We start from the raw sequence: 27,434 nt of genomic DNA, 5'->3' as shown, positions 1-27,434 counted from the left end.
TCCTATTGCAAGCACCTGTAACTCTATCCTAAGTTTGTTTTCTGTTTTGGGGGCTTGGTTGGTTTGTTTGTTTTTGATGTGCTCTCTGCAGGCACGGCGCAGGTCAGAGGTGCCAGGGGTTGACACTCTGAGAACAACCTTCAGTCAACACAGGTAAGAGTTGGAGAGTAAATACTCAAGCTTCCTTACTTCCCCAAAAGGGCAAGCCCAAAATGTACTCTACATTGTCCCCCAGATGTCCCCAGCAAGGATGGGCCCCATTTGCCAAAGCAATAATTTGATCATAACACCTGTGTTGGTCTCTTGCCTTCTCTGCCTCAAATCTCCATGCCCCTATTGGTTCCTCCTGGCATCATGTCCAGAGTACTAATTGTACTCAAATCCTCACCTGAGTCAGCTTTTGATGAAGCTCAATCCAAGTCACTCATCTAAGTATTTTGGCCCCTCTTGCTCCTCAATGGGTAAGATTCGCTCAAGGTCTCACTTGAGATTGATCTGAGTAGTGTTCATCCACTGGCTCCAGCATCTCGACACTAAATAATTCTGTGGCCTCTTGCAATGTGGCTTTGGCTCCCACTACTCTTCTGAAACTATTTTCTCAAAAGTTTTCAACAAGCCCTTAATTGCAAAATCACAGCCCCACGATCCTTGTCAACCTCTGCAGAGCTCCACACTAATGTCAACCTTTGCTTGAAAGCCTCTTCTCCTTGCTTATGGAGGAATTCATTCCCTGGTTTTTCTGTCTTTGTCATTTCCTTTCAAAAGCTTCTCTGGATCCCATTTAAATGCCCGTTCCTTAAGTGTAGGCTTTCACAAGTTTCTGTATCCAGAATTTGCTTCTGATTTCATACTCTCTTCCTAGACAATCTCATCTACTTTGACATCTCAAAATATCTCCTTTCTACAGATGGCTCCCAAGCCTACATCTTTAACTCAGTCCCCTCTCCTCTTGGCTGAACTTCAGATGCAAAGTTCTGCTGAACATCTCTACACAGAAATTCTCCCATCACTTCAAACCCAAAATGTTCCAAGCTCTTTATCTCCCCTGACAAGCCTGCTCCTCATCCTGTGATCCCTGCCTCGGTTAAATCATTTCCACCTCACAATCATGCTTCGTTTTGAAGTCCTCCTTTTCATTTGGGGACCCTATTCAAGCAGTTTCTCTCATATATGTTGGCTCCTTTCAATTATCATTAGTTCAAAATTTCACAATATCTCATCAAGAATAATGTAGTTGCTTCCTAATTGAATTGATATAGCAACTCACCACTCACTCCACATTCCCTGTACATAATCACATAGCAAAAATCTCTTATGGTAGATATGATCATTATCCTCATTTTATAGGTGAAGATACTGAAGCTCAAAGGGGTCAAGAGGCCTGTTCAATGTCACCTCAGCTGGTATGGATCCCGTGTAATCCAAACAGACTAGAAGATCAACTGGAAAAATTTTGAAGATTTCCCACCACACTAGATGATGCTTTGGGTGGATGATAAAGTCCTTCATGAATTTTATGAATGAGAACAAAATTTCTCAGAGGAGAATAAACTTTCTCTTGCTGCAGTAAATGCAGTCCCAAAGAAGGTGGGATGCCAGTTGGAGTGTGGACTCTGGGGATGGAATCCGTATACTCTCTGGCCTGGGCTTAGACCCTAGCTTTGCCATTTACAAGCTTCATGACCTAGGGCAAATTAGTAATCTCTCTGAGCCTCCACTTCCCCATCTATAAAATGGGAATGGTAAAATCTACTTCAGGGAACTGTAATGAGGATTAAACGAAATACTGAAAGACAATTATCTAGAATGTGCCTGGCATATTGCAAGTACTCTTTAAATAATAATTATCACGATAATTATTCTGTAAAGCTACTCTAAAGCAAAGGAGAAAACAGAAGTGAACACAGTGAGATGATGTAAAGACATGACAAATAAATTGCATTTTTTAAACATAATTTTAGAACAAATAAAACATGCAAACAAGATCAAACCTGACCAGTCGCTTAGCAATCCCAACTAAAGAGTCAGTGTCATAAAGGCAGAATGTACCAAAGCGATATTTTATGTGGCTGTGCATTTACTTATAAATCATCACCATTATTTCTGAAAATTGAGAAATATAGCCTTCCTTTGATTTGGATTCTACATGTCTTTGGAATTTTCACAAAAGTTTCACTCCCCTTCCATTGACAAAAAAACCATTTCAGGTCACTCAGAAAGGATAGTGGCAGATTACTAAGGCTTTGAAGCTGGTCTTAGCACTCACAGGTCCTAGTGGGAAGGAGCAAGACTCCTTGGGACTGTCAGTAGAAGGACCATGCTCACATGACAGTCCTGAGTGGAGTCTGTTGCTGCAACTATTATATCTGCCAAACCAACAATCCAGAGGCCATCAATGACCAATCCACTTTCTGGGTAGCATGCTGGTACAAGAAGGGGCATTCGAACTGGAAAAATGTTGACGCGATAATGTTCTCTATGTGGTTCAAGGAAGAAGTCAGGAGAGATATTATGAAGACGTGAGATTCTATTATAACTGAGAAGTGAGGCTGGAACCACAGGGAGCAAGGTGCCTACCTCAGAGGGAGATGACAGAGGCCAGGACTCTAGTCAACTGGGGTGGGAGTAAGGGTGGGGAGTAGATGTTACTGAAGATGACTAACTTGGACATTGTCTCATGATGAAGGGAATTTGGGGTTATAAAAAGATTTGGAATCTAAATCTATTACATGTATTCAATGCCTCCCACCTCAAAAAGAAAAATCTAAAGTTAAAGAGTTTGCATTAAAATGGGATTACTATGTTCTGGAAAGTCCAGGGGGAACAAAAGAATTCTTCCATTGGGTCTATTTTATTCTCTACTGTAAAACCTGCACTTTCTTTCTTTGAAAGTCCAGTAGACTATCGCCACAAGCCCAAACAGAGTCTCTGCTTTGGTGGGAAGGGAAAAGTAGAGACCTCTACATCTTAAAATCCAGAGACAGGAGAAGCCAAGAGAAGATGGTGGCACTAACAAAGCTCTTTCATCTTCAAAGCTCTTTATAGGTGTTAATTAATTAATCCTTTCCAGACCCATACAAGACAGTGAGAAGAGATCAAAGAGACTCTGGACAGAAATTGGCAGGATGAGCTTAGAGAGACATATAACCCACATATTGAAAATAAGGGAGATGGGTTTTCCCTGTGCATAGTAAGAGCTCTTCCCCACTAACTACCTCCAAAAACAAATTCACACAGAGGAGATATTCTAGATGGGAGAGATAATGTAGCATTAGGAAAGAAACTTTTATTGACGCCATGCTGCTTTCTAAAAATATAATTAGAGAAGACGACAAATAAGGGTAATCCAAATAACCCTTGTTCTCGAATTCACTAATGCCACATCCCTTAGTAAGGAAAAAGAAGCTACTAAACCAGGAGATCAAGGAGCAAATAAGATTCAACACAAAAACAGAATCCAGACAGTTGGGGTCAAACTTACATATGATAATGAAACTGGTTAGTAGTTCATTGCTCTCATGGTTTTGCTTGTCTATTGGCTTACAAATATGTGAAAATAGATCTGGAACCCAACAGAACATTCAAATCTTTTCTAAGAACATTTTTTTAAATATTCTAAAATTTTAGAACTAGGTCCTAAGTATAAAAAAATTGTACAAAACAAATGTATTTACTAATACCCTCTTTAAGAAATTAACTTTTACTATATATAAGCATGTATATGAAGTATACAGATGAAGTAAATATATACCAAACACCACAAATGTTAAAATGTTCACTAAAGAAGAGATAGTAAATATGATTACTAGTTGATAGTCTACATTTGTATGTATTATATATAATGTATATAATTTTTTATGTAAATAAGTTAGAAGGGCACAGTCGATTCTCAATAAGACAAGTTTTCATTATGGTTTGGAAGAGTGTGAAAGAAATCAAATTAATTAATATTAGCCAAGAATAATCATCCTCCCCATTTTGATACCATCTCCAACCAAATTCAAGTCTTGGCCCTTTACAGGAATGCTAGCTAATTAGCAGTTATAAGGCAAAGGGGATGGAAAAGGAAAATGTAGTTTGGAAGAACCTTCTTTGCAAACTGTGCTAGACTGGAAGCTTACAGACAGCATAGGAAGTCCACACAGCTTTTCAAGGCAGCTCATATTTTTGGAGGTTTGCAGATATATGATCACTTCTCCAACTTCCCACAAGTCACTCAAAGGATCAGCTGAATCTTAAAATGTCAGCTTTATAAATGGGAACTCCCTGCTCTGAATTTTGACCTTTGATTCACCTCTCCGCCCACCTCCAACATACCCAGAGTTTTTTGCCATCTGAGCCTATACTCCCCCTGTTTCTGGGAACAGTAGGTTTTCCTTTGGGAACCACTCTTCTCCCACTCTTTGTCTAAAGTGGTTCTGTAGAGTAAGCCACCTTAGATATCCCTTCATACCCAAGGATGGGCACATTTCCCAAATCTGACCAATCAATATATCTCATTCTCTTGACCATAGAGATTGGTTGAGAAATAGGCACATTTCAAAAGCCAGTTCAAAAAGCGTCAATCCTGGGGTTTGAGAATAAAGCACTCTCTTCCACTAGTGTGTGCTGTGTTTTCCCTGAGTGTGCAATGTAAGACACAAGCACACCCAATACACATCTTAATTTTAAAGCAATTGCCAGAAGTCTCTCTAAAACCACCTGTATGAATCCCATTTTTATGTTAGACGCATGTTCCATATTTCAACAATGAATTTATTGAGAAACTGGGTAATATGTGAAATAAATATACATTATCAAACAAACAAATGTTAAAATATTCATTGAAGTGAGAGGGGATAGTAAATACGATTTCTGGTTGATAATCTACATATATATGTGATACTGATGCATTAGTAGCGAGATATTTATTGCTCTTCCCAATTGGGAATCACAGTCATTTTCTCTTTGGTCTGAGTAAAATGAAAATTGCTGAAAATAGTTTCCTCCACATTCTTTGTGGCTGGGTACAGCATTCCACATCAACAACAAAAGTGATGAAGAGGATTTTATTTTTTTCTTAACAGAAGGCCCCATGAAGCATCTCAATTTTGTGGGCTGAGAGCATATGATAAATGGGAAGGCAGTAGGCAGTTGGGGTTTGGCGAAATATTTCCAATGCTTGTTGTTATATTTTTGTGTTGAGTAAAATCTTTCATGGAGTTCGGCCCCAGACCTTCTCTCCTTGGTTATTTAAACACACATGGATGACAAGAAAAATGCAATTACTTTTCTTACACATTTTCATCAAAAAGAGATGTTTGGGGGGCTGGCCCCGTGGCTGAGTGGTTAAGTTCGCGCGCTCCGCTGCAGGCGGCCCAGTGTTTCGTTGGTTCGAATCCTGGGTGCGGACATGGCACTGCTCATCAAACCACGCTGAGGCAGCGTCCCACATACCACAACTAGACGAACCCACAACGAAGAATATACAACTATGTACCGGGGGCTTTGGGGAGAAAAAGGAAAAAATAAAATCTTTAAAAAAAAAAAAAGATGTTTGGAAGAGACATCAATAATAACTATATAATCAAAACCTATTCTATTTTAAACTGAGAGTGAATTTTCGCCAAAAATAAGCCAAAATGCAAGGTGAAAGATACGGTCAAAGCCACAGACAAAAGTTAAAAAAGAAGCCACTCTAACCGTCTCACTATAGCAATTCTAACACAAAGCTCTCCAAAAAAGATAAAAATTCCTAAAAGAATTGGACATTAAAAATTTTTGAATAACAGAATTTTCTTCTAGAATCTTGGAAACATTTCTGGTGAAGACATGAGAGAATTAAGAAACACAATCCATTGCCTGCATACACTTTCCCCTTTGAATGCAGTAGCGCAGCCAGCTAAGAAGTAGATGGGAAAAAATTTTAGCCACGTTCTCCTCTCCCCATCTATCCTCAAAGTGGTGACTGGATTTATACCACCAGAATGCTGAGCAGTCAGCCCTTGATTTTGCTGGAATTACTTTCTGAGACTGAAAGTCATGACCAACACCAGCCCCCAACCTATTTCCAGCCTTAAAAAAGATTGCCTACATTCTTCAGCTAAGTGCTTATGTGTTGATAGATTGAGCACCAACATCTATGATTCAGAGCTTGATTCTCACACATCCAATCTTTAAGACACTGCGTTTCACCAAAAGAGCATTCGAAGTAAAGGATGAGGACAGCAACTTTACTTTTAAGTATTTATTTTTAAGTGTTTTGGTTGAAAGAAGAAAAGAAGAGAAAGAAAAAATAAAATAAACAACCTGGAAATTTTAAGGTTTCTCTTTTTCTTGAGTGTCCCTGGGTGTTCCCCTGCAACCATGGAGGCAGTGGGATGTGATGGAAACAGCTCCAACTGGATTCTGCCGAGTATATTCTGGTACCTCCTCATTAGCTATAAGATTTCAGGCAAGTTGTTCTAACTTCTCTGAGCTTCAGTTTCCTCATCAGGGGAATGAGGAGTGATCTGGTGTTGTGTGTGAAAGCACTTTACAAACTGTAAAGTGATCTACAAACATAAGTTTCCACACGGTACCTGGGGAGATCCTGTGAAATCATGTCAGATCATGTCATACCGCTACTGAAAACCCTCCAGCTTCTTCCCATTTCACTCAGAGAATGGGCCAAGGCTCTTGTCCTCACTCTCACCTCCTACTCCCTCCCTGCTCCTCTCTGCACCAGCCACAGTGGCCCTTGTGCTCCCAGGCACATTTCCCCCTTGGGCCTTTGCATTTGCTGTTTCTTCTATGTAGAATGTTCTTTCCCCAGGAGCCGCATGGCTCTCTCCCTTACTCCTTTCAGGTCTCCACTCAAAATTTTGGTTCTCAGTGAGAACATTCTCCGCCACCTACCTAAAACCCCACCCTCCTTTCAGACTTCACATTCCCCTCACTTACTTCATTTTTTTCCTCCTTAGCATTTAGCATTGTTTGTTTCATCCACTATCTCCCTGTTAGGTTTCCTGAGGAACACACACACAGAACACTATCGGCTAGAAGATGCTAGAACAATGCCTGGCCTATGGTATGCATTAAATATATATTTGTTGAATGAATGTGCTTATTATCATGCACACCTTCCCCCCCCCCCACTTTAATCCTCTCCTTCATTTATTATCCTTTTTCTTAAGAAGCCTGTCTTATTCACACTTCAAGGCTCATGCTTTCACCTCCTCAGTGAGTTCTTCTCTATTTTCCTCCCAATTCTCTCTTCCTGCTCCTTAGTAGAATCAATCCATCCCTCTCTGTTTTCCCTGTGGTGTATGGTTTAGAATTCTTGTCCAGTTGGGTTTTATCACGTTGCATTACAGATTGTATAGTCATTTGCCCCCACCTCATATATTGCGTTCAGAGTAGACTGTCCAAAATGATCGTTTTAACTATCACAGTGCCTAACGTACAGCAATCTCTCAGTAGAAGACTGTTAAATGTATGCATATGCATCCTGTACATTTTAAATGTTATTTCCATTGGCAATGAAGAGTGCAGCTTTCAGTTAAACGTCTATAGTTCTATTTTAGGGAAGATTATAGCAGCTCGCACCCTCCTCGCTGTCCCCTCACACACTCTGGCTCAGAACACCTAGGTTGAAAATTACCACTGCTTTTTGCTGATTGTTCTTCTCTCCAAAGAACCTCCATTTTGCTTTTGTTCATACATATTCCTTCCTACCAACCCCATCGTGATCAGGTACAGAAAATTTGGGATTTTTATAACCTGCACACCATGTGAAAATCTGTAAAACATGTATGAAGAAAACTACAGAAAAATGTACTTCAGAAAATATGTAGCAAAGTCAAGATCCTCTTCAAAATAGACATCTTTGTTTGAACTCCTCAGAGTATTCAAAACTCTCAAATATTGTTCTCATTGTCAATGACATCAATTCTCAAATTCTAGTCTCCTCTCTACCCATGGACATAATAGCTGCTACAAACAAGAGAAACCAATGACTCTTTTTATGGCATCTTCATACAAAATCTTCAAACCATTTGTTCAGATGACTGATCTCAGCCAAGTGGGTGAAGGGCATTAATAGGCATTTGGAAATCCCTATAAATCCATCATCCTGAAAGACAGCACAGTGCCCACGGTGACACCAAAGGGAGTGAAATGAAATATGCCATTGACTCTGCAGAGGTTAATCGATCATTTTTCTGGTGCTACTTGGTTTGACATAACCAAATTTGCACTGAAAATCAAGTCATCTATCTTTGTTCTGGTCAACTTAAAAAATTTCATCCTATTTGACCTTTCCTGAGGTGCAGTCAAAGAAAAACAGATTCTTTTTTGAGCTGGGCAGTCCCCTTTTATCTATATTACAGACACCTGAGCTGTTCCAGCTCCGCTCTAATTCAAGAGCCCTGAAAGGCCTGTGACAAACCTATTCCCTTGCTTTTTGACCCCCAAAGGTAGGAATATTGGGGCACTTTATCTATTTTACTTTGAGATGATAAAGAAAAAAATTTTAAGAAAGATTAAAGAGAGAGAGTCCATGAAAGAAAAAGTGGCATGATGCCCTGATTCATCGTATATCTGAGGCAGAAATAAATCTAGAGAAAGCATTAGGTTCCCACAATCAACCAATTTTTCTCACAGAAATGGTTGCCAGAGTCTGACTCTCACAGTGGCCTCCAGAAAACAGACTTGGTCCTCTGCTTTGAGTTGTTTTTATTAACTTATTTTAGAAGTTACTGGAGAGATGCTACTTTTTTTTTTACATAGAGGCTTTCTTCCCAGACACAGAGTATTTGAAGTTGTATTTCAATGACTATTTACAAAGGGATTTTTCTTTCTCCTCTCTCTCTCTCCTTTTCATGAACATACCCTTGCTCTCACTCTCTCTCTCTCTCTCTTTCACCAAATATGGCTCTGAATATCCTTTGTTGGGTGTTTAAAACCTCTAATTTTCATCATTGTCCTGGAGTGTCCCCTTGTTATAGGAGAACTTCTTCCCAGGGAAGAAAACTGACCTGCTTCTCTGAGGATAATGGGTGAATTTGATACGTGTAAAGTAGGACTAAATTTCTGCGGCAACTATTCAAGAGAAGGGCAAGTCAAGCTGACATCAAAGAACACGTGTATCCATTCATTTTGGTGACCGAAATGCTAACCAAGCAAAGAGAATGAATACTTGAAACCAAAAACATTAGCCTATGAGAAAAAGGCCACTTGAATGTGATACTATAATGTATATCTCATACATCATCTCTGCGGATCACAGGCTTATCACACACATGATGTATGAGTGAAGAGTGGCCAAAAAAGGAAAAGTAGTTTCAATTTTTTTCAATATTTGGTTCTTCCTCTGTGTGTGTGTGCAGAGGCTAACTCAAGCCCTTGGTTCTGTTAGCAGAGATAGAAAAAGTAGGTAGACAAAGTTAGAATTTTCTTTCCTTTGCCAATTGTATTTTCAGGGTTTTTATTTCTCCTTAAATAATAAGAGGTTTTTGTGTCATTACTAATAGGTACTTCCTTAGGTTTTTACTGAGAAATAATTCAAAATGTCAGGTCAATGCTTAAAAGAATAATAATATAGCTTTGAGAAGACAAGCAATTCAACCAAACCCCTCTTCCCTAATGTTTAGAGACCCGGGTGGATGGTAGTGCCCCTCACATAAACCCCACTTCACAGGAGAATTGCTGTGGTCCTCTGCAGAGGGGCATTAAGGGAAATGCTGGTGATTTTAAATCTGAGCAAACATCCACTTTAGAGAGGCGGATTCTATGTGCATTCTAGAATGCACAGCAGACCATTTTTATCTTTTAAACAAGTCTTAAACTCTGTGCTAGAGCTCTAAGAGTCTCTTTTCTTGAACCACTCAAGACATTAATAATATGATATATAATAATAATGAACATATATGAGTAATATACAATATATAAAATACATTATGTACATAAGATAATATAATACAAAAACTTGTATTAAACATTATACTAGATATAATGTTTTCTATAGTCTTCTATAGCAGAAAGAAACACTGATCAAGCACTAATAAAAATAATGTTAAAATTTGTTTACATTCTTTGAGTGCTTATCATGTTACAAGCACTGTTTTAAGCGCTTTATGTTTTAACTCATTGACCTTAACAACAACCCTGAGAAGTGATTGCTATTATTACTCCCATTTTCCAGATGAGGACATGAAGGCGCCGAGAGTTTAAATAACTTTTTCAAGGTACTGTAGCGAAGAGACACTATTATAATAATGGTTAACATTTATGGAGTACACATCATGTGGCAACTACTGTGCTAAGGAGTTTAACATACATTATTTTTCTTAAACGTTACAAAAATCCTCTGGGGGTAGGTACTGCTCTTGAGCCTTATTTACAGAAATATAAAGAGCAAGCAGACTAAATGACTCGAAATATTAAGTTGTATGACAGTTCTCAAGGTCAAAGAAGCCTACCGTAAAAACAAAATTATCCCTGGTATGCAGAGAGAATTAGCCCCATTTTGCATACGAGGAAACCGTTTCAGAATAATATTGTTCAAGATCCACAGCTCCTGAGGAATGAAATCAGGATCCAAAACCCAAGACCTTCGACACCAAAGTCCACATGTAGCCACTCTGTGGTTTCCTCTGCAGGCTCTTGATCTAGAAGGATACAGAAGAACCTGAAGCACTTCCCATGAGCACAGTTTCCTTCCGTGTACCTCATGGAGGAGGGATAGGAACCAAAGAGGCTGAAAGAAGTGGAGAAGGATTATCCATTCTTCACTTCCATCCGTATTTTAGAGGTGCTTATGTGAACTAAACCCATTACAGTACATTGCGATTAACTCTAGCAAACCAAAGCAAATGAGGTTTTATATGTGTTAAATATGTGACAAATAGGACAATACCTCTGTGATAGATAACCTTCTAAAATGGCTCTCAATATTTCCCTCCTCCTGGTATTCATGCCCTTGTGTGGTCCTCTCCCTTAAGAAAGGGTCTAGGGTCTTGCTTCTAATGGATATGAATATGGAATATAGCAAAAGTGGTGGGAGATCACTTCTAAGATTAGGTAATAAAGGACTGTTACTCGTGTCTTGTTAGTGTTCTCTCTTTCTCTTGCCTTCTTAGCTTGCTGTTTTTCACGAAGCAAGCTGTTGTGTGGAAGAGGTTCATGTGACTAGGAATTGAGTGTTGCTTCCATCCAAAAGCCAGTGAGGAGGTAAGGTCTTCAGCCTAACAGCCCACAGAGCACTGAATCCTGCCAACAACCATGTGAGTGAGCTTAGTGGACCCTTCCCGACTCGAACCTTTGGATGAGACCACAATCTTGGCCAACACCTTGATTGTGAGATATCTGAAGCAGAGAATCCAGCTAAGATATTACCAGATCCCCAACCCACAGAAACTGTGAGATAATAAATGTGTCTTGTTTTAAGCCGTTAAGTTTCAGGGTAATTTTTTATGTAGTGATAGATAACATATACCCTCCTTCTCCCATAAAAAGTTCTTCTAGAGTATTTGCAGTTATTTTTAATTTGACATGACTCATTTACACCTTCAGAGAATGAAGAATACTGATTTCAGAAATCTCAAAGGGCAAAGATGGCCATCTATTGTGTTCAACATGTTATTGCTGGAAAAGTCTATAGGCACTGGACTCAGGGTCAAAATACCTGTCTCTGTCACAAGAGCTACGTCAGTTAATCTCTCTGGGCCTTGCATTATTCTTTGATAAAATGGGGTGAAGGTGCTTGCTAGAGATTACATCTGAAATTCCTTCCAGCATGACAGGCAAATGACAGAGGATCCACACCAGCACTGAGGACTGTTAAGATTGTTAACTGTTTACTGACAAACAACTGTATCAGTCAGAAAACCATCTCAGGTGGGAACTGTTGGTGCCTAACTGGTATAAATGATTTGCCTTTCCCTCTCAAAGAGGATAAAAACAAAAAATGGGGCACAGTAAGCCATATCATTGAGTTAATACCTTGCTAGGATCCTACTTCAGGCCAACTCAGTTTGAACAATGACCCAGAGGGACGGCTACAAGTCAGAGCTGCTTTCCTCCTCTTTCCCTACTCCCAGTCCTATGCCTGGATACAACCACACCTTCATCATGGAATCCTTTCAACCTTCTGAGACACAATGGTATGCACACAAAACATCCTCAGCCCCTAAGTTGTATGCTGTGCTACAAATCACATTCTCATGCAAGATCAAGGCTGCTGGAAAAGGAGCCAACTAACTTGAACACCAGGCCCGGACTGGAAGTAAAATGTCTAAAAAGCCATAAGTGTTTGAACAGTTTTACACCTACAGACACAGAGGAGAGTTTTGTGGAGAATTGCTGGCATTTCAACAATTTTGAGGAGGCTAACTCTGAAATTCTGAGTGACAGGAAAATAGCACATGAAATAGAAGCCTAAAATAAAGACATTCTTTCCAAGTTGAAGAACGATTTGGGAGAGATTTAGGGGGATCTGTAAACTATTTCTAATCTATCCAGGGGAAAATCTAATAAAAAGCTAAAATTAGTTCATCTCACGATCTTCACGCGTTCACAACTGGATAGTCATGCAATGATTCACCATGAGGGAGGGGTGAATTGCCTTCACTTCTATATGTGAACATATGCCCTTTCAATCAAGAAGCAGCCTGGTATAAGATTTTGAAGCTCAATATCTGTTAAGCATTTCATTTGTGTTATTTTGGCAGGAGTTGGTTTGATTGTCTTGTGAAATCTGATTAATTTTACAGCAGAACGAAAAGCAACACACACACACGAATGTCTTTGTTGTTTCTCAAGTGAACAATATTCTTTCACCTTTCAATTGTTTAGCAATTATACAGTGAATCCAATCAATATAGACAGCCAACACAAATAAGTCAGACATAACTGATTTTATAAGAATTAATAAGTATGTAATGAGCCTTTACTGCTTGTTAGCATGAATTCTGCAGATAATTGACCATTCTCCATTCTTGTCTTGTGTCTGGAAGCAACTTAAAACAGTAGCCAAAAGAAAAACGTATGGTAAGTAAGCTTTGGTTTGTGAACATTTGTTTTGGAGACCATCAGAGAAATAATTTGGTCGGTGGTATTTTCCATGTGCTGTTCAACAGCTCTAGCAAGCACGTCACTTCTAGCATATAGTCTCTGATATTTAAAACCACGGAACCAGTTGTTCCTGGTTCTGGAATCTTTGAGTATTCATTTGTCAGTCTTTCCTTCCTGGACGTGTGAATGTTTCTTATGTGTAATCATTCTTTCAGACACAAACAAGTGGTTGCAGCATTAGGACAAATCTATAAGATCAAAACTGCCTGGAAATGTACTGACGTGTCTGACCTTCTTCCAGAAACTAATGCTTTGTTGAAATTCAATACCACATATATACCAGTATATATTTAATGTACATCAATGGAAAGGATTTGAAACAGCAAATTTTAATGCTAATTCATAAAGTGCAATTTCCAGACACTGCTTACAAGATCTTTTTTAAACAATTCTAAAATCCCACTACCATGAACACTACTAACAATAATAGTAACATCCATTAAAACACTTTTGAATGTACAAAGTGCTTTTTTATGAGGTTTAAAAGGCCTGTGAGACAGGTAGGACATGACTTATTATTTCCAATTAGCAGATGAGGGAATTAAGAGCAGGAAGGCTAAAATAACTGGCTTACAGTTAGCAAGAGGCAGAAATGGAATTAGAATCCAAGTCCTGGAGCAAGCAAATCCAGCATGCTTTATAGCATAAGAGGACCAGATTTAATCTAAAACATAAAAGCGAAATAGCAACAATAATAATGTTGACGTTTTTATCATAACTGGGCAAGACTAAAATAGAGCATGGGTAACATTTGGACGTAGCCATTGGGAAGAGATGAGGTTCATTTAGAAATATGAGTAGAGATTTTCTATCTAAAAAAAGCTCTGAGACTCATCTATGGACCTCTTGGTCCTCTCAATTTCCATTAGCTGCAAAGGAGCCAGCTACCCGGAAGTTACCAATAAGCACTTCTTAGCAAAATAAACGAGGTCCACGTCTTCTTTTTAAACCGTCTTCAGCTTTTGTGATTATAATCCCTGAAATGTGTACAGGTCTTTAAGGTTGAGCAAGCACCGCCTCATATACTATTGTATTCAGTTTCCACCACAACCTTATGAACCGGCCAGAGCAGATGCCATCCTCCCACTTACCCCAGAGGACTCTAACTTACAAAAACGCCATGTCACTCATCTGTGTACTCAGTTAATAAATCACGAGTGGTGGGTTAGAAGTTGGGATTGCCAATGCCCTGTCCAAAGCTAACCTCACTATACCAACCCGAGTCTTACTGACCACTGGATCAGTCAACGTCTGATCAGGAGACAGTTAGTACAAAGTTATTTGAGCAGAGTTTAGGAAGTAAGCAGTGACGTGGATCTTGTCTGTCTCACTAAAAGATGCTTACTGGGAATGTTTCAGATAGCTGGTTCCTTTGCAGCTAACGGAAACTAAGAGGAGTGAAAGATCCATACTGGAGTCTCAGTTCTTTTCTTATATAGAAAATCTCTACTCATGCCTCCAAATAAACCTTATCTCCTAAATATTCCTCATCTACCTAGATAACTAAAAATCCAGCAAGAGAACACAGAAGTATCAGAGGGGTAGCAACTCCAGGAAGCAGCTACACCCTTAGGGCTGGGAGAACAAAGGTTGGACTTCTTAAGCTAAATTATTAAACTTTTAGAATATTGGTGAGGAGCCCTGCAGAAGGGACCCAGACCTCTGAGGAAAGGGTACCATCCATCAGGTGCTCTTGTCCCCGAGGGGTAGATGAGGATGGTTTCCATCGTTGGAAGAGCTGTAAACTGGACTCACCTGCTGCTATGGGAAAGCCTAGTCACTCCTGAAATTAAGAATCATGGCTAGGGCCGCTCACACAGGAACTAGAAGCATACAGGAAGATGCATTCTCTTCTTTCTCCTCCAGGCTTGCAACTCCTCTCTAGCATCCCCTATTAGCAGAGCATAACAGGGAGCCAGCTGGGAAAACAAAAATATGGTTTGCACAGTCCCAGCACCATGATCATGCAACAAATTATAAAAGGGTGGGTTGGGAGCTAAGAGACAAAGGCTAGATCTGTCACCGTCCACACCTTTGGATACTCAGCATCCAAACATGCCCTCTACAGTTATTTGAACTTCCATACAACAATAAAAGCAAACCTATGCTCCAGCCTACCACGATGCAACTATCCTTCCGATAAATGAAGATGCTCTCATCCTCTTCTCCAAATAAGGGGACACAGACTCCTGAGAGTCTTTGCATGCATCTCTGCACTATGTCAATTACCCATTAATTTCAGTCCAGATCTTTACTGGATATACTTTTACCTAAAGACTAATTTGTAAAGTTAATTTCCTACAAAACTTATATAAGCTAATAAGAGGTAAGAGATAGAGAGAAGAAAAAAATAGATGATACATATGTAACAAGTAAAGAAGAAAATAGAAGTATTTTCCATGACTGTTATTGATCACGAGGTCATAATGGATAAATGTAACTTCCTTCTTCCACTACTCATTCCATGTTTCCTTTGTCTTTAGCAAGAACCGCAGCTGACTGGGATTGGTTCCATGGTGGGGTGACCTAAACCTTCTTCTTGAAGGGTCTGAATCCTCGCTGGATCCATCTCCTTGTGGTTACTCTAATTTTCCATTGAATTTTATTACTGGCTATGAAAGTATTAAGAGGCACCCCAGGGAAGTTCCTGAGTTCTGACATACTCCTCCTTGTCCCCACTGTGAATAGCAACCCAATTTCCCTTGGTAATCAGAATCAATCCCCCCATAGCCAGTAGAGCAACCCCTTTGTTGGCCTGCTGGCTCAGCGGCATAAAGAACCCAAGATGGCCAGGTGGTATTCTCACCTTCCAATTCAATGAAACCAACTGTTGCCACTGTTGTAGGCCTTGATGGAAGCTTTTATCTCTCAGGAGCCAAGACCTCAAAACCAAATGGGAAACAAAAAATTATTATTGAGTTATTAGTGATAGGATTCACTCCTGATTCCATACGCCAGACCTGTGTATTCTGCCCATGAGAGAGAGACAGCCCCATTGGGTCTCTGATTGCAAGCACGTAGAGTGTCATCCACTCAGGATGTTGTCTCCCAGATGACACTGTAGCCCTAATTTTAGAGCATGGTAATAGAATTAATTCTCTTTCGATGACACCATGGAATAAAATATTTATATGAAAGACATCACTTCCCCTATTTTGTTAAACTGATCCCAGGAAAACCTCCTCTCCTAAGTTCACTAGATATTGCTCAAAAGTCAAGATAGTTCCACTAGAGGCAAAAGAACACAAGAGATCATTTTGTACTTTAAGACATTGCTCTGATTAAAGGAAAATCAAGAATCCAGCAAAGAGGAGACAACTTTGAATGTGCTATTCATTTTAGAGAAGTGGTGGGAAAGTGAGGTCAGACAGTAAAGGAGAAGCAAGAAAATGAACAAGTTTGAAAGAAATAGGGGCTGGCCCCGTGGCTGAGTGGTTAAGTTCCCGCGCTCCGCTTCTGCGTCCCAGGATTGCGCCAGTTTGAATCCTGGGTGCGGACATGGCACCTTTCATCAAGCCATGCTGAGGCGGCATCCCACATGCCACAACATGAAGGACTCACAGTTAAAAATACACAACTGTGTACCCGGGGGGCTTTGGGAGAAAAAGGAAAGATAAAATCTTTAAAAAAAAAATTTAAAAAAAAAAAAGAAAGAAAGAAATGCAAACTGGTAATATTCCAGTAGCCTTGGAGTTCCTTCCATGGCTGCTTCATCCTGCCATGTTTTCCTCCTTCAACCCATACCCTCCTGCCCACTACTCACCTCCACGTGCTCCCTAGGGACAAGTAACCCTTGCAGCTGGGGTAACTCCTCTGATGGACCATCCTGATTCTTGACCACACCCCCAGATTAGCACTAGTGGAGAGAGAACATTCCCTAAGGCTGCTAAAGGCTGACATCATTTAAATCTAGTTTAGATGTTTTGAGATTATTAACTTTCACAATTGCAGAGAAGCATTGAACCTAATTCTCTGGTCCGCAGTTCAAATCCTAGGTCCCTATAATTCTGCAGAGAGAGAGAATCCTGGGAACAAGACATTCAGAGAAAATTACAGGGTCTCATTACGGAGGGGGCGTGAGTGAAATTGAGAGGTATGTAGAAGCTTCTGCTGTCTCTGGGCTTCAGGGAAGAGCTCTGGATTCAGAATCTCCACTTCCATCCAGTACTGGCTGCCGGAGATCAAAGGCCCCTCCCAGAGCCTCATCACTGCCCACACCCCTTCTACTTACAGCCAGCCAGTTGCCATGTGCAGAGAGCCAACTTGGACAGCTGTGGAAGGGCCATGCCCCGCATTTGAGAAAAATATCAAAGGGAAAATATCAGAAGGATGATCCCACCCTCTACTTTAAAATCCTACTGCCACCTTCCCAGCTCACTCACTCTGTATCTCACATTCTCTTACCTGGGTTATTGTAATAGCTTTTTGTAATGCCTGGCAAATAAGAGATACTGATTAAATTTTTGTTGAACACATGGATAAATGGATGGATAAATCATTGGAATGTGTTTCCTTACCTGCAGTCTTTTTTCCTTCTAATCCATCCTTCACCATATCAGAGAAACCATCTTAAATATGTACTTATCCTATTTCACTCATCAACACACTCCAGCCCACAAACAAACAAGAGAAGTTCAACGGCTCCCCTTATTTCCAGAATATTGAACTAAACTCCTTAGGATGGAATTCAAGTGTGACCTCTATGCCACCTTCCCCTACATGCCTCCGTTCACCTCAAGCTCCGGCTACACCAGGGACTAGCTAGGTTACCTTGAGAAGTTACTTAACTTCATGAGCCTCTATTTTCTAATGCTTCATAGATAAGGCTACAAATACCAGCCACACATTCCCTCTTGCCCTTCCCCCATCCCTGACCACTGCTTCACTTTTGTGACTTTCACCATTTAGAAATAAATCATTTCTTGTGAAAGGCTCCCATATTTGTGCATGTCTTTATCTATGATTTTTTTCTGCCTTAATTTATTGTTAGCCATTGTCAATTCTTACCTCTTTTACTAGACTGTGACTCCTTGAGAGCAGGGACTATTTTAACAGTTGTATTTTCCACAGCACCTGTCTTTGTGCTTGAACTTAGACTTCTTTCAATAATTCCTTGAATGGATGGACTATGAGAGGCATAGGCAGTCTCTTAACAGGATGTGATTATGGGGAAATTAAGAAGGCAGCACCTTCTCTCCCTTTGCCCTAACTCCAAATTCTTTCACATGGAATTACTTATCAAGAAAAAATAATCCACCATCAGAGAATCATTCCTTTATCTTAAATCCTTGTATTCTAAGAAGTAAAATAGATATTCCTATCGGAGAGTGACAATAGCCCTCTTTCTGGGGCCATGCTTCTAAGTAAGAACAGACGTATCTGATCCTTTCTGGGAAGCAGACTTTCATAGAGAAGGCGAAAACCTGGTATTACTGAGACACCAGATTGAAGACACAGAGATGCAAGGCCAGGAACACCAAGATATACTCCAACCACGTCATAATCTCACCCAGACCAATCCTGACTGGTGGTCCCCGAGAGCCTCGTAGGTGGTCCATAGACGGATTTCTTGAGAAATTCGTGTTTATAATATGACTGTGTCTTTGTTTTTGTTTCTGGAATGAATTAATCACTAGCCAGGATAGTAAATGAAGATCAGACATCGCCTTTCAACCAAAGCAGTTCCTTTTGTCTCATTAATACTTAAGAAATTGTTTGGTGCTATAGAATGTGAGCAAGTGAAATGTGTCAGCTACAGAGGCTTTTCCCCTGATAAAATGGCACAAAAGAAAGGAAAGTGTGAAATCATTATTATTCCTCCTCATTTTACACAGAGTTGCTCTTTAGATCATCACATTAAACCCATGTCAATATTAGGTTATCAGCTCCTTTGAAGATGTCCCATTATTTCATGCCTCCAACTCATCTTTTAGGCTGTTCACACCATCTAAAGGACAGCTTCCCCCTCATCTACCCAGAAACTATGATTCACTCTTCAAAATTCAAGTCAAGCACCATTTCTCCACAGAAACCTTTTCTGCTTTCTCTAGATACGTGTTGCTATCCACTTATGTTCTCTCACTTATTTCCTTTTTAGTCAATATTACTGTGAATTGAAATTGTACATTTATTTTTCTTTCTGTTTCACTTATTTATTACTGCATAACGTACCACCTCCAAAACTTACTAGCTTAAAACAACAATTTTTTTGACGTTTTCTCGTAATTGTATGAGCCCCCTGGGTTCGGCTGGGCAGTCCTTCTGCTCCGTGAGTGTAGGGGTAGTTGAGGTCACTCATGTAGCAGCATCCAGCAGGCAGCATGCCTGGAGCTGAAACATCCAAGAGGGCGTCTCATCTCCAAAGCCTCCCTCCACATGGTTGTTAATCATCCGGTAGTCTATCTTGGGCTTCCTTACAGCATGGCAGCTTCACTCCAAGAGAGGAAATGTACAAGTTGCTAGACTTCTCAAGGGCTGAGCCCAGAACTTACACAGCATCACTTTCTTCACTTTTCATGGATCAAAGCAGGTCACAAGGCCCTCTCAAACTCAAGAGTAAAGGAAATAGACCACTTCCCGGTGGAGGAGCAGTAAAGAACTTATGGCCATGTTTAATCAGCCACACTTCCCCACCAAAAAGTGAGCTTTTTCTGGGCTAGAATACTGCAAGAAGTTAAAGACCTGCTTTGGGGACAATAGTCTTTTAGATATTAGGAAGAATGTGTAAATGTGTGCTAGATGGAATTTAAGACAAAGGGCAAGAAAAGAGATGACACAACCCACATTCTGAAGCTGCAAAAAATTCTGGCTTTAACATGGCTCAAGAAGAACCATGTTGGGGGAGTAGGGAGTAGCCAGCAATTTCATCTGCTTTCTCTCTAGATGCCTAAAGAAACAAAGATTCTTGCAACTAAAACTACTATGAAAACATGAGCTCCTTAGAGCTCCGAAATCCTCTATGTTCCACTACAACCCAAACGTCTAATCAACATGGGGTTAACTTGACATCAGGACTCAGGCCACTTGATAAATCTCGTACATTTAAATAAATTTTTTAAAATAGTTTTATCTAATATACCATTACACGTGGTCTAGTAGAACTTAACCACCAGAATTTCAGATGTTTGGTCTAAATATAAAATACTTTATTTCATTTGCAAGAGGTGGAATACATGCAATAAGAGGAAATAGAGGGTTTAACAACTGATTCAATTCCACTCTCTTATCAGGAGAGCTTATATAGTCAGGTTCAAGGCATAATAAGGAATTGATCACAACTGTAAATTGTAAGTTTAGGAGTAAAATCTTTCCGGAGTGAAATTTGACAATATATATATCAAAAGTGATGAAAATTTTACATATACTTTAACACATAAATTCTTCAAAGAATTTGTCTTAGAGGAAGTAATCATGGATGGACACAAAGATGGCACTATGAGATGTTTGTCGTAGCACTATTTATAACTGAAAATATTGGAGCAACACATGTTCAAGCAATATAAGATTAATTCTATCAATTATAGTATATCTGTAGGATGGGATTGTAGATTGCTATTCAAATTGTACTATAAAAATATACTTAATGGAAAAGTAATTTGTGTTATAATATATAAAATAGAAAATATTTTATAAAATAATACATTTTATATTAAAATAATATGTAAAATAATAAAAAGAAAAACCTAAACCAGTATAGGGTAGCTACATGCATGTATAAAAGACTGGAAAGCAATACACCGGAAAATTAGCAGTGATTAGCGATGATTAACTTTGGGTAGTAAGATGATTTTATTATTTTTTATTATTTGTGTTTTCTGCTAGAAACATATATCTCTAATAAAGGACAATAAAATTATTTTCTTAAAGATTATTATTTTTACTTGTGCATCACCAATTTATAGAGTTTAATAGAGTCATGGAAACCGTTGAAGACCTTTACTAAACTCTTTTCTCAGATCAAAAAGTTGTTTGGTTAATGAAATGCCACTGAAATATGCAACATGTCAGACTAACCATACTGCACAACAAGTTGTGTTTTCTCATTAATGTGACATGACTTCAGAACATACTGAATATGAAATATCTATGAGAGTCAGTACTACGAAATGAAACTGTGGTTCTAGACTGTAAATTCTACAAAAGCGTGGATTTTATCTATTCCATTAAATAAATATGCTTTGGATAGATGGATGAATGAATGAGTGATAAGATCACATGAATCAATCTCCAGCAAGGTGGTCTTTCAAGATAGATTCTTAAATCTCCTCGGGTTACATAGTTTTGTCTTATGCTGTTGCGGCCAAAGACATCCCAGGACATTTGAAGACACGCAGGTTAGATTTTTAACATGCAGGTTAGATAGATAGATACTAGATAGATGATTGATAGATAGATAGATAGACAGATAGCTGATAGAGCACACTGAGGAAAGTCTCAGTGTATAGGTGGAAGCTGAAACTATGAGGAAAAACTCATCTGAAGAGAGTGAAAAAGGAATGGCCAACACAACTTTGAGGAATAAAGATCTAAAATAAGCTTTGGTGTCCTATTTTCCCACATAGCCCTCCAATCTCCATATCTGGGATTTCACAGCTGCCCTCAGCAGACTGAAGTTTACCCTACGGTCAGAAGCCCTGAAAATTGTTACTTCATGAATGTTCCCTAAAGGAAGACTGATTGATGCATTGTCACAAGTGAGACAAGATAGCTGCATTGCTGACTACATTGAGCGGGGTGAGGGTGTGGTAACCTGACTGGTACTATGTCTCAACTTGTGGCTCAATGACTTGTTTTTATTCAAGATTTTAATGTGAAGATAAAGGAGAAAGAGAAGGAACAGGCTGTCTGGAGAATTATGCAGAGTCAAAAGAGCTAGTTCCCTGAAAACACACTTGGAAGAAGAATCTTAATGCACTAGGAGGAAAGTCAAGAATTAATTAATCACTACTCCTGCTCTTGAACACCCACTGGGCGCATAATGAAGTTTCAGGTTGTTTTTTCATAAATTATATCCAGTGGTCATTCCATAGTAACCTGAATACATAGAAAAGTAGTAACAAAAATTTGAAATATCCTGTGAACTCAAACTAATCTGCCTCACCAATAATTTGCATTAAAGCTGATGATTTTCAATATGTAGAGTAGAAAGTCCTTACCCAGCTGGTTTCAAGCTGCCAAATTGGATACAATAGATATGTTGTATAGTTTCCAACACCATAAATCAGAGATTTTACTTGCTGTTTTAGGGAGTAGCCAGTATACTTTATGGTTTCACCTGTTGAGTTTTCTAAATGCATTTGACCCTGACACAGGATGACGAGTGGTTTGTAGCCACTCCCACCAACACATACACACACTTGAATTTTCAATTGCAATTATAGAAATTTTGCACCCAGATTAATGAGGTCATTATTCCACAGTACCTTATGCTTCTCTGGCTTCTCTGTATTATCAATCAGAATTCAATTTGGGGCTCCTTAAGAACGATATTTGTAGGTCCATGTAAGTAAAAATTCCATGGTTGTACAGAATTGGACATGACAGGATTTGGAGCCCATCAGGATTCCATTTTCTCTATTTCTGGGCTCAGCCTTCCATCTTTTCTGATAAACTTAATGTGGAGGTAGGATGGCAACAGCAGCTCCAGCCTGAACATCCTCTCAGGCTTAAGATCCTGTAGAAAAGCTCAAATAAAAGTCCCAGAATTGAATCACATTCATCCTGGTAGGCGACTTCGACGGTATGCCCATAACAAGGCAATCTTTCCAGCCAGACAGATGGAATGTGCTGATTGGTTTGAGCTGTGTGTGCACAGTCTTCAAGACTGGAGCCCGGGGGCCGGCTCCGTGGCCGAGTGGTTAAGTTCGCGCGCTCCGCTGCTGCGGCCCAGGGTTCGGATCCTGGGTGCAGACATGGCACCACTCGTCAGGCCACGTTGAGGCGGTATCCCACATCCCACAACTAGAAGGACCTGCAACTAAAGATATACAACTGTGTACAGGGGGTTTTGGGGAGATAAAGCAGAAAAAAAAAGATTGGCAACAGTTGTTAGCCCAGGTGCCAATCCTAAAAAAAAAATATTGGCAACAGTTGTTAGCCTAGGTGCCAATCTTTAAAAATAAATAAATAATCCTTAAAAGAAAAAAAGACTGGAGCCCAGAGTAGCTTCTAGTTCCCTGAAAACACATGGGCGGAGGAAGGTAAGGGATTCTCCAGAGGAAAATTACAGTTGGTGCCAGAAGTGTGAATGGCATCTCAGTTGAGGACAAGGTGCCGCCTTCTTGGAGTTCGTCTTCTAGAAAGAGAAAGAGACAATGAACAAAATACTTAAATAAGATAATGCCAAACAGTGTTAAGTACTGTAAAGAAAATAAATAGGATGAAGTAAGTGAGACTTACGAGTGTAATAATCAGACAAGATGGTCAGGAAAAGCTTATCCCAGGAGGGAACATCACCAAACAGGATTATGTTCTGGCAAGTTTGGCTTTGATTTATGTAATTCCTTAGTAAATATGAATAATTTATTCTCAGGTTATTTAGTCCAAGTGCTTCTTAAGCATTGTTCAGTTTATTGGAGACATTTCATACAGATTTCCCACAGATGCTGGCAAATCTAAATATTTGGACAGTTCTTAAGTTTGTTTGCTGAAGGCAGTATTTTGTATTTTTGACTAATTGTGTTTGGTTGCATGTGACCTTGGTTTGTTGCAACCAATTGTCTGGTGATCTCAAATTTGTCTGAGATCAGTACAGTGAGAATTGTTTTGTTGTCTTTTCCATTTTAATTCTTGCCTTCATCTGATAATTACCATTGTCTAAAGAATTACAAAAGGTGCCACAGTAAGAAAAGCCACACATTGGGATCTTTTCTAAAAATTAATTTGGGAAACTAGTTTAATTATCCCACCAAATAAGTGCTCCCTCTGAACCGAAGGCATCAGCTGGAGCATCTTTTCAAACCACTTCTGTGAGCACAGGGGCACAGCCACGTCTTGGAGGAGAAGGCATTTCAGCATCAGGAGGAAGTTGAATTTCACAGGTCATCCAAGGACCACACGGAAAAGAGATCACAGTGTTTATACCTCAATCCCAGAGGTAAGCCCTGTGTGACGCTGGCTGTCTGACATCTATGGAGACTGAGGCACACACTGCCAAGCAATTTGCTTTAGGAGTAATTGGCATACAAAACTGAAAAAGAAATGGCCTCTGCTGATCTCTGGACAGGAGTGAGCCTGTCTTCTGGATATCAATCTGTGTAGCTCATAGCTATATCCCCAGTACCTAGCTGAGTTCCAGGGACAAACTAGATACTTGTATTAGTTTTTTATTGCCATGGTAACAAATTCCCCAAAACTTAGCAGTTTAAAACAACATTTATTATCACACAGTTATGTAGATCCAAGGTCCAGGAACATCATGGCTCTGCTCCGACCCTCAGCTTAGAGTCTCACAGGCTGAAAGCAATATTTCAGCAGTCCTCGTTCCTTGCAGAAGGCTGTGGGAATGAATCCACTGCCAAGTTCACTCAGGTTCTTGGCCAAATTCAATGGCTTGTGATTGTGAGAGTGAGGTCCCTGTTTGCTTGCTGACTGCAAGCTGAGGGCCATCCCAGCTTCTAGCATCCTTCACGGCGCGGTTCATGGCCCCTTCATCTCCAAAGTCCGTCATGGTGGATCGAGTACGTCTCATACTTTGAACCTCCCCTGCCTCTTCTTCCATCGCATTTCTCCCTAACTCTTCCACCTTAAAGAGTCCATGTCATTATATTGGGCCAACCAGGATAATCCAGGACAGTCCGCCTACTTAAAGTCAGCTGACTAGCAACTTTTCTTCCCTATGCAAAGTCTCTTTTGCCATGTAATACTAATAAATTCACAGGCTCTGAGGGTTACATCATGGACATCTTTTGGGGGCCACTATTGTATAAGCCACAATGCTCAATTAATATTTTTTAATAAATGCAAGATTCACCTAATAGCAGACAGTAGTAATACTGCCTTCCCTGTGCAGCGATATACCTGAAGACCGAATCTGATAGATAGGGACTTGTGTAGACGTAGGAGGGAAGAAGAAAACACCATCATACGCCCGTTCTGCACCAGGCCTGGAGCTCGGTGCCTTCCCATGAGTCTTCTTTGAACACAAGGCTTTGTGAAGCAGGCACATTATCTCTTTGTTCCAATGAGGACATTGAGACTCAAATTGGTTAAGTGACTTGTCCGGCAGCAGAGCCCTCTGAATCCAAATCCACGTGCTTCTCCTGTTATGTGGAATGTCCTCTTGCTTAGTCCTGTATGTGTTAGACCCATGTGTAGTGCCAGTTAAGTACACAGACTCTGAAGCAAGACTGCTTGGGCTCAAATGCAGTTGTGTGACTAAATTATTAACATCTCTGTGCCTCGGTTTCCTCATCTGTTAAAAATGGAGATAATAACTGCACCAATTTCATAGCGTTATTGTGAGGGTTAAATTAGTTAATATAAGCAAAGCCCTGGAAACAGTGCCTGGCGTTGTTCCATGAGTGTTAGCTATTATTATCATTATATGTTTGAGCAATTGGATTTCAACTGTATTTGTTACTTTTAATTCATATTTTTTTTAAATATCTCACCTCTGAATACATTTTTCATCTGCACTGACATTTTCATTCTTATCTTTCCCCTCCCCCATAAACCCTATGAGATGACAGAGGAAAGAGATATTGGTAAGATAATACTTTTGAAATGACGACTGTGCCTCAATAATAGATTAATAAGAATCTGTGTGTGTTTGTCAAGGAGGCAGGGGCAGGGAGAGAGAGAGCAAAACTTCCACCAGACACCAGAAAGTTTCTCTGGGCTTGGCTGAGTGAGACACAAAGCAGAGAGAGGTCAGTGGAGCCCAGACAAGGTGACTGGACATAGAGAGACCACAGACTTAGGAGTGGTGTCTCTCTCCAGACACTGACCAGCCTCTATTCCCCAGCATGCCTTTCACACAAGCACAGGCTGGTCAGGCTCCATTTGAGCAAACAAGTGCATGGCCTGTACTCGGGAGCAATGGAGTTGTGTCCAGCAATGACTCCCTTTCAAGAGCAGCAGACGTGCCCATGCATGATCAAGCAGGAGCATGCTCATCCATGACATAGACTCGGACCCTCATTACACAATTTCTTTTCTCTCCCTACCTCTCCTTCTGCTCCTATGACCCTCTCTTTCTTTTTGGCACCAAGATTACAAGAGCAGGGAAGATGATGTCAAGTTTATTAGGCCCAGGATGAGCATCCTGGCACTAGCTCAGCTGACCACCATTCTTAATCATTTCACCAGTGGCACCAGACATGACTTCTTTCTTGTCTTTGAACATCAGAGAGGAAGAAATCATTACCAATCTGACCAATCTGATCTGGATGCCAAAGAATCACCTTCAACATGAAGCAGAAACATGAGTCTCAGGGGAAATACATTCCTCATTGCTATACCCTAATGAGCACCAGGATTGAATCCACATGGAGACGTTTATTCTTTCACTCACAATGAGTGAGATTTTGCTATATTGAAGGCGCACTAAGAACAGCATTTAAAGAAGGAGATATGCACAGAAAGTGAAATATTTCCATGCTGTCAGTAGTGCATGAACATTCATTTGATCATTCCATTCTGTAGTCTGTTCATAGCAACTGTTGGATCATATAGCTGTCCAGCCAACAAGCCACTTCCATGAATTCTATTTTCCCTCATGGGCCATTTGCCAAGAATAACAGAGTGAACCTTAACTCCAAGTCTGAAAATTTCCCTTTACTGACTAGAGTGCGACTCTAGTCTATTATCCTAAACTAACTGATAAAACAATCCTTTGATGCTCTCCTTTGAACAAGTTGTATAAGCTAAAATTTAGTGAGGAAGAAAAGAGCGGTGCATGAAGGAAGTTTTGAGCTAGCAGCTCTCCTAATCCTTAATTTCAGACAGAGTGCAAACATTTCACACCTTGGGGTTGCAATAACAAGACCTACAAAACTTCAAAAGTACAGGCAGATATTTCTGAGCTCATTCCTTCATCTCACACAAAAACCTAAAGGGCCATATGTTACCTTATTTTTTATGAGAGCTATGATTTACATTCATACATTCCATTTTGCCCTGAATCTGGAAATCATTTCCCCTGAATATGAATGTGGAGGCGAAAAGGAAAGGAGGGGTGAGGAATACTGTGCTCACATAGAACTCTGTTTACATTCCTGTCCCTCTGGAAACACTTCTATTATAGGGTGTGTCTCTCTCTATTGCAATTATCCATTCAAATCTGTTTACCTGTCTATTGCTTCCAGTAACCATGAGCAGTGCTTGAGTATCAATCTGGAACA

The sequence above is a fragment of the Equus quagga genome, chromosome 17 (genome assembly GCF_021613505.1).
Source record: "Equus quagga isolate Etosha38 chromosome 17, UCLA_HA_Equagga_1.0, whole genome shotgun sequence".
NCBI lineage: Eukaryota > Metazoa > Chordata > Mammalia > Perissodactyla > Equidae > Equus > Equus quagga.
The sequence above is the reverse complement of the archived record's forward strand: the minus strand, read 5'-3'. Positions refer to the sequence as shown.